Source organism: Arachis hypogaea, chromosome 13 (assembly GCF_003086295.3).
Source record: "Arachis hypogaea cultivar Tifrunner chromosome 13, arahy.Tifrunner.gnm2.J5K5, whole genome shotgun sequence".
Lineage (NCBI taxonomy): Eukaryota > Viridiplantae > Streptophyta > Magnoliopsida > Fabales > Fabaceae > Arachis > Arachis hypogaea.
In genome coordinates, this window is record NC_092048.1 from 142,405,753 (window position 1) to 142,414,134 (window position 8,382).

The 8,382-nt window shown below is 37.3% G+C and overlaps 1 long non-coding RNA gene and 1 pseudogene across 1 annotated transcript; one reads left to right on the top strand and one right to left on the bottom strand.

The window, feature by feature from the left end:
• Nucleotides 1-702: 702 nt before the first annotated feature.
• On the top strand, nt 703-2,994 carry LOC112771711 (uncharacterized). Its single transcript, XR_003187177.3, has 4 exons — nt 703-873; nt 965-1,019; nt 1,108-1,237; nt 2,713-2,994. It is a non-coding gene; the product is annotated as an uncharacterized lncRNA (long non-coding RNA).
• A 2,676-nt stretch (nt 2,995-5,670) lies between these two features.
• LOC112792437 (isoflavone 3'-hydroxylase-like) lies at nt 5,671-7,520 on the bottom strand (annotated as a pseudogene).
• Between the last annotated feature and the right edge of the window lie 862 nt (nt 7,521-8,382).

Below are 8,382 nucleotides of genomic sequence, written 5' to 3' on the forward strand. Positions count from 1 at the left end.
GAGTACTCAGATCCAAATATGGTAGCGGCACCGATATCATACCCAAGGTGGAAAGGAGGAGAAACAGCTCGAACCTTTGGAAGGGCATATGCTCCTCCTGGGAAAATGTACATCAAAACTGCATTTGGAAAGTTGGGAATGGTTCCCAAATTTGCTTCTGGGAACACCACTGGATTCCGGGTGTAGGCAATTTAAGTGCGAATGCAAACCAGGTGAGTAATAATACTAACTATTCAGATATGCTAATAGACTTTCTCGATGTTTCAGGCAGTGGGATGTTAGGAAGCTTCAGGAGATACTGCCGGAGGATATTGTTAAAAGGATTGTAAGTATCTCTCCCCGTCGCCTTGGAAGGAAGCTGATTGCATAGCTTAGGAACCCTCCTCAGATGGCCAATTCAGCATTAAGTCAGCATATCAGAACCTCAGCGACACCCAAATCGCTCCGAACAAGATTTTTCAGCTAGTTTGGAAGTGACAGGGTCCTGAGAGTGTGAGAACCTTTCTGTAAACCCCGGTTAAATTAGTAGAAAGGTTGAATTAGAATCAAATTAGATAAGGAAAGAAATTTTGACACCGAGATTTCGAAGAAATCGGTCCAAGATTGGACCGAACAGGTCGAATCGGTTGAACCGGATTCGAACCGGGCCGTCGGTTCAACCGGACCAACACATTAAAAGAGCCGAAAGCCCCTTTCTTCTTCATTTTTCCTGCTGCATCACGATGAACTCCAGGGAGAAGAAAAAACTCCCGAACCTCCTACGATAAATTTCCAAATCCCATAACTTCTCCGTTCGAGCTCCAATCGCCGCACCGTTTGTGGCCACGCGTTCACCGCGTCGAGCTCTACGTTTCTACCGGAACAATTTTACTGGTAACTTGTTTAATCACTCTCAACCTTCTCTTCTCCCAATTTTCAAATTTTAAGTGGGAATATTGAATTTCTTTGATTTCTGATGTTTTAGGATCCAATTAGCTTGAGGAAAACGTTCACTCTTGCTTATGTGAAGCTTGGGTAAGGTGAGGATACGATAATTCTATTTTATTTTCTTTGAATTTGAGCTTTGAGTATTAAATTGGATATATGTGTGTTATGAATGTGTATTAGGTTGTGAATAAATAATTGGAGCTTGAAATTGTGAATATTGGAACTTGGAGGAAGCTGATTAGTTGAATTTTGAAGGGGCTGCCTTGGTTTTAAATAATTTGCTTTGGTCGTTACGTGGAAATCGGCCAAGGTATGGTTTAGGTTTCTTGCATTTAATATATAATGTTCTGTGAAAACTTAGGCTAGACGACCATAGGATAAGTTGGAATGCAGGTGTATGCTTAATGTTTAGTAATTTGTCGATGAATATATTTGGTTGAAGTTTATTGAATAATTAGTTATTAATGTTGGATGGTGAATGTTGTTATGTTAATTTGGAGAGAATTATGGTTGAATGTTATTATTGGTGAACATGGTTGGTTTGGTACTTGTTGATTAACTAATAATTTGGTGAATTATTGATTTGAGGTATTTTGTGTTAGAAGCCTAGGATTAGTGAACTATGAACCTTAGTTGAATTTTGGTTGTTGGATTTGAATATTGTATGAGTATAATTGTGGATCTGAGGTAGATTTATTACGGTGACTGTTATGATGATAAGGAAGGGTATGTTGAATTGAAAAGAAAGCAGGTTTGGACCCGAAAAGGGTGGCAAAGTCCGAGTTTTAGAGGAGATGCTGTCAAAATTTTATAAAAATTAGAGATTTTGTTTATATGATTATCTAAAAAGTTTTATATTCAAAGGTTATAAAGTTTGATTTAGAGTTATTAAGAAAATGAGTATGTTTTCAGTTTGAAGTTTAATTCTTAGAAAAGAATGAATTATGTTTTGAATTGGAACTATTGATGGACGGAATAAGAGTTGTGATAATGAAGGATAAGGATTGATTATGTTTAATGTATGATGATGAATGAAATGCGGTTGAGAACGATGTGGATGTTGATGAATTATAATTAAATTATTTATATGGCTTATGAATTTGAAGAATCTGAGATACGAGATTCCCTGGATCAAATGCCGTGGCTTGCCACCACGTGTACCAGGTTGAAAACTCGATACTCTGTTGACCCTACGACGTAAGTGTGACCGGGCACTATATAAATTCTCGGGAATGTTACCCCCATTGAGCAATATTGATTATTTGAGATAAAGCTATGCATAGACTCTTGGGGATGCACGTCGGGGGACAGTCTAAGGACAATTCAGACTTGTCGGGTTGGCTGGATAACCGACAGATGAGCCTCATCAGCCATAGGACAGGCATGCATCATATGCATATTACTTGAATTACTTGCGTGTGTATTAATTGGGTGTGCCTAAATGTACTTGCCATGTTAAATGTATATTTGTTATCTGCAGTACTTGTAACCTTCTTGTGCTTGCCTTTGTCTGTTTAGTTGTCTGTGAAAATGCATGATGGAGTTGGAGGTAAGGAGGTATGGCAGAATGGGAATTTAGATTTAAGGTTAAGTTAAGTTAGGTTTAAATATCCTTAGTAAACCACCTTTTATGGCTTCTGTTTAATACTTTAAGCTCTACAATTTGAGTGTCGGCGTTCTAAGATTGCCTCTGGCATTCCCAGGACCTTATATATTATGTGTGTGGCACCTTTACCATACTGAGAACCTCCGGTTCTCATTCCATACTATGTTGTTGTTTTTCAGATGCAGGTCGAGAGGCATCTCGTTAGGCGTCTGGACTCTTGAAGCGGAGTGGTTATTGGGTTATTTTGTTATGCTATGATGTATATATATGTACTTAGCTATCTCTCCACATAACTTATTCTTTTTGATCCTCCTAGAGGTGTATGGAGAGGCAGGATTTTGTTTATGTACATTTGGGTTTTGGATATGTATATATATATGTATATATGTGTGTATATTCTCCGGCCAGTCTTGACTTCGCAGGCTGAGTCAGGAGCTCGTTATTTTGTATCTTTGACTCTCTGTTCCTGTTTTGGGTTACTTTACACTTGACAGCTGTAGCTTTCTTAGCACGCCAGTTAACTTATTTCTCGAGCGTTGCGCTTTTATATTCGCGATTTTTTTATTTCCTCTATTCTTCAAGGCTCCTAGCATATTATAATTTTTCTGCTATTATGTGTACTCATTTTATTTTAGAGGTCGTAATACCACACCACCTCTGTTTTACGGCTTAAGCGTAAAGCTTAGTGTGGTAGGGTGTTACACTTTCTCTGGTTAGTGGCTCACAATGCTATCCTCACCAATGTGGAAAAGAAGACGTAGACACTTAACCACGGACGATGCTTGCCCTCGATGTAGACAGGAAGAAGAATCAATCATCCATCTCCTTAGGGACTGCTTCTATGCTAGAAGTGTTTGGCAAAGGCTTATCCCACCCAATGGCATTAATTCTTTCTTCAACACTAGCTTCCAGGATTGGCTAGCTCTAAACCTTACCGCGAATAACAATTGGTCTTGCCTCTTTGGTGTTACAATTTCGTCCTTATGGTTCTTCCGGAATAAACCTGTCTTCAATGGAGAGAATGCCAATGCGGGTAGTGTTAGCATCCAAATTAGAGCGCGGACTGAGGAATTCCTGAAGATAGTGAAAAGCAACCTGAATCCAAGAAATAGTCAAACTACTAGTGGATGTCTTGTTAGCTGGTCGAGACCGGATGGTGAGTGCATTAAGCTGAATGTGGACGAGTCTTGGTATGCTCAAAGAAGGAACGCTGCCTGTGGAGGAGTGTTCAGAGACTCGGCCGGGAGATTCTTGAAAGGCTTCTCGGCTAATTTGGGCAGCTGCTCGATTATGCACGCAGAGTTATGAGCAATCAATCATGGGATGACCATTGCTACACTAAACGGCTACCACAATCTGGTGGTTGAGTCTGACTTAGCAACTGCTATCAGTTTCATTAACCACGGATGCTCCCCAGGACATCATTGTGCCCCTTTGATCCAAGATATCTGAATCCTAGCTGCACGCCTTCAACAAGTCTCGTGGATACACGTCCCTCGTGAAGCAAACATGGTGGCTGATCAATTAGCCAAGAAGGGACAAGAACTATCTCTTGGACTACACCTCTTCGATACAGCCCCTCCGGACATCAAATTCACTCTGTTATGCGACTGCATAGGGACCTTAGACTTAGGGGAACTTAGTTCTTTTGCTTTTCTGTTTGTTTTCCTTTTCCTTTGCTGGGGTGTTTGAACCCCCCTTAGATCACCAAAAAAATGACAAATACGAGTGAACCGAACACCAATCATGTGCTGAATAAAACGTGATAAACATTCAATCATCAAGCTAAGTAAATCATTTCTGCATGCAAAAGGACTCAACTAAACACACTAATAATCAAATGAATTAAAATAACCAACTCTACTAAACTGAATTTGATTGATGTTCTGAATAAAACTTGATAAACATTCAATCAGCAAGAAAAATATTTCTACATGCAAAAGAACTCAACTGAATGCACTAACAATCAGGTGAATCAAATGACAAACACCTATGAACCGAACACCAATCATGTGCTAAATATAACGTGATAAATATTCAATCATCAAGTAAATAATTTCTACATGCAAAAGGACTCAACTAAACACACTAACAATCAAATGAATGAAATGAGTAACTCCACTGAACAGAAAGAAAATAAGAACACATTTACATTCATATGCCCTAGTTATGCCAAAAAAATAGAATCAGATTAAGTCAATCTACTAAATGAAGTAACTCAATCTAGTAAACCTAAATTGCAACTAAGAGAAATTCGAGATTGCAAGATTTTAAATGAACAGTGGTTTTTATCATACCTTTCGCAGTCTCTGTTCTTGTTTTTGTTCGTGTTTTCTTCTTCCTTTCAAAATCTTCTCGCATTTTTTCTCCAGTAACGGTTTTCGAAGAGAACACGAATGAAGTTTGAGAGATTTTGAGAGAGATTCCAACTTTTTCAGTAGCGGTTTCAATATTAAAGAAGGAATGTTGTTTCATATTCAAGGCGCGAATAAATATGTTAACATTTCGTGCGTTTGGACACGTGGAGTAACGTTTCATTTAATGAGATTGGATTTTTTTTGTATTGGGTCAGCTTGGATAGACTTAGATGAAAAATTATATAGATGTGTAGCATGACTTATATATTCTAAAAAAAAACTTTTAAGATTAGATTTTTTATACAATTTTTTTGTGAATATTATTAAAAAAATAAAATATTTTTATCTTTAAAATTTAATAATTTTATGTCAAGTAATTTTTTTATAAAAAATTTTATAAATGACAAAAAAATTTTAAAAACAGATTTTTCTCTAATTTTTTGTATGCCCTTTCGAAATAGTTATTTAAATATCTCCAAAAAAATTGAATTAAATAGATAAATAAATTATTTACTAGATACAAAAAATTTTTGTCATTTATAAAAAATGATATTTTTTTATTATTTTTATCGCATTTTCAAATCATTCAAGGATTTATATGACTTTTGTATCGTTTGGAGATAATTTTATCAAGATTATAATTTTTTTTTTCAGATATCATGGTAAGAATTTATTTTATTTTTTATAATATTATTATATATAATTTTTTTCAATACATTTGCACGAATTTATAAAATAAAAGTAGCATACTGAAATTATTAAAAAATAAAAGTTACAATATTTATTTCCAATTAATATCATATTTCATGTTTAACTAATTTCTTGCTGATTGGTCTTGCTTTGCACATAGCCTCTAATGGAACTAGTTTTGCAAAGGTGAAACCTTTGTCCTCCCTCATATCAATTTCTTCACGATTGAGTCGTTCCCATTCAAAACATTGAACCAATAATCCCAAAGTCAAACCCATTATACGATTTGCCAATCCAGATCCAGGGCAAGCTCTTCTTCCCAATCCAAATGCCATTAACTTGTTTGCTTCCCCTTCTTTCTCAAACCTTTCAGGCTTAAAACACTCAACGTCATCACCCCAAAGTTTAGGATCTCTTCTCATAGCCCATGAATTAATTAACACTATAGTGTCACGTGGAATAGTGAATCCTCCAATATTCACCTCATCTGAAGAAAAATGAGGCAGTAACAATGGACTTGGAGAGTACAATCTAAGTGTCTCATGGATAATATTTTGAAGATAAGGAAGATTTGGAATGTCTGATTCATCTACTAAACGATCTTTGCCTATGTGATTGTCAATTTCCTCCTTTGCTTTCCTCAATATCTCTGGGTGATTCAACAAAGCGGATAACGTCCACTCCATAGTTAGAACCGTTGTGTTTGTTCCAGCAAGCAACATATCCTAAGTTTAATTTATTTAATTAGTAATGTCCAACATATTGGTTTAAATGAACAAATGCCGTCTAAAAAATAATAGTAAAAACTCATATGCAGCTGCTTTTACGTAAAGTTAATAATTAAGAATGATTAAATAACAATTTAGTTAAATTATCTAACAATTTTTAACTATTAACTTCACAACTTCAGATGAGTTTTTACGGTAAAAAATAGTTGGAAATATTAGCCATGAAAATTTAATTTACTAAGTTATACATATGTACACCTGAATAAGGCCTTTGATAATATGATCCGTGTAGTAGTTAGGTTGCAATTTTTGAAGAAGCAAGAGATGTTGTATCATGGTATCGTTATTACCATGCTCCCCGTTGCGATGCTCTTCAAGGAGTCCTTGCCAAAACACGTCAGCTTCTTCACCAACTCTCTTCAATCTCTTCACAAATCCATCAAAATCAAACCACCTAAGCAAAGGCAAGAAGTCACTCTTGTTGTTCGCATCCACCAACGACAGGATCTCTCTGATGATCTCTCTGAACCGTCCTGCTCTGTTGTCATCCCTGTCGCTGCAGTCGTCTTCGCCATATTCATTCCTCTTTCCGGAGACCATGCATCCTCATCATATTGTTGAGTGACTTCTCCGTTATCCTGGGCCTCAGTTGCACCCTAGCGAACCCCATGGACGTGTCTGCCACCAGGTTTCTTATGAACCTGGTGACCTCGTCCCTTCGAGTTTCGAAGAAGGAGTTGAGACGGGGCATCGAGAGGACGTCCATGGTGGCTATACGACGAAGGTTGCGCCAGTGGTCGTTGTTGGAAGAGAACACCAAGCTGGTATGGTTATAAAAGAGGTACTTTCCGGTGAGAAAACGAGGGCGGTTTGCCAAAACGGTGTCGTATTTGGTGAGGCATTGTTGGGCTAGGGTTGGACAGGACACAACGACGACGAGGCGAGAGCCGAACCAGAGAGAGAAAATGTGGCCGTAGGTTTGGGAAAGAGCGTAAAGAGTTCGGTGGAGACGGGGCTTCAAGTGGTGTAGGTTGCCTATTATGGGAAGTGTTGGTGGACATGGTGGAAGGTTCTTCTTATTACTGAGGCTTGTGTTTGCCTTGGTGAGAGTGATGATAATGATGAAGGCAACAATAATTGTGAAAAGGGAGTAATACAAAAAAGGTTCCATTAGAGAGGCTAGGTGTAGAGGTATATATGAGTGCTTCTATGCTTTGCTCAAAGGCATCTGCAAGTAACAATATTTTGAGGTGCTTTTATAGTTGAAATTATTACTGTTTGTTTTTCAATTGTCATAAAATTATTAGGGAATTATTCAAATGAAGATGCTAAAATTATCTTTTTATAAAGATTTTTATGTTAAAAGTGTATTTTGTTTGTTTAACCACATTTTAAAAGAAATAACACTTTTATAACACATCACAATCAAATCATACATTTCATCATCTAATGATAAAAAAAAAAACATCTTCATATAAAGACAATAATAAAATCTATATGATAGTATCACCAAATTATTAGGGCTTGTTTCTCAGCCTGCTGACGTGAGGAAGAAATTACAAAAAAAATGTGAAAAAATATGTGGTGGATAGAGAATGTTGTATTTAGTAATAGTAAAAAGACGACGACGACAACAACAACAACAAAGCCTTATCCCACTAAGTGGGATCGGCTACATGAATCAAATGACGATATTGTACTCTGTCATGTATCATGTCTACAAAGAGATCGTTTACATGTAGATCTCGTTTGACCACCTCATGGATGGTCTTCTTAGGTCTTCCTCTGCTTTTCGCCCTTTGTCCATCTTCCATCTCATCCACCCTCCTGACTGGATGTTCTATCGGTCTTCTTCTCACATGTCCAAACCACCTGAGACGCGATTCAACCATCTTTTCCACAATTGGTGCTACTCCAACTCTTTTCCTTATATCTTCATTCCTTATTTTATCTAATCGCGTATGACCACTCATCCATCTCAACATCTTCATCTCTGCCACACTCAGCTTATGTTCGTGCTCCCCTTTAGCCGCCCAACACTCCGTACTATACAGCATAGCCGGTCTTATAGCGG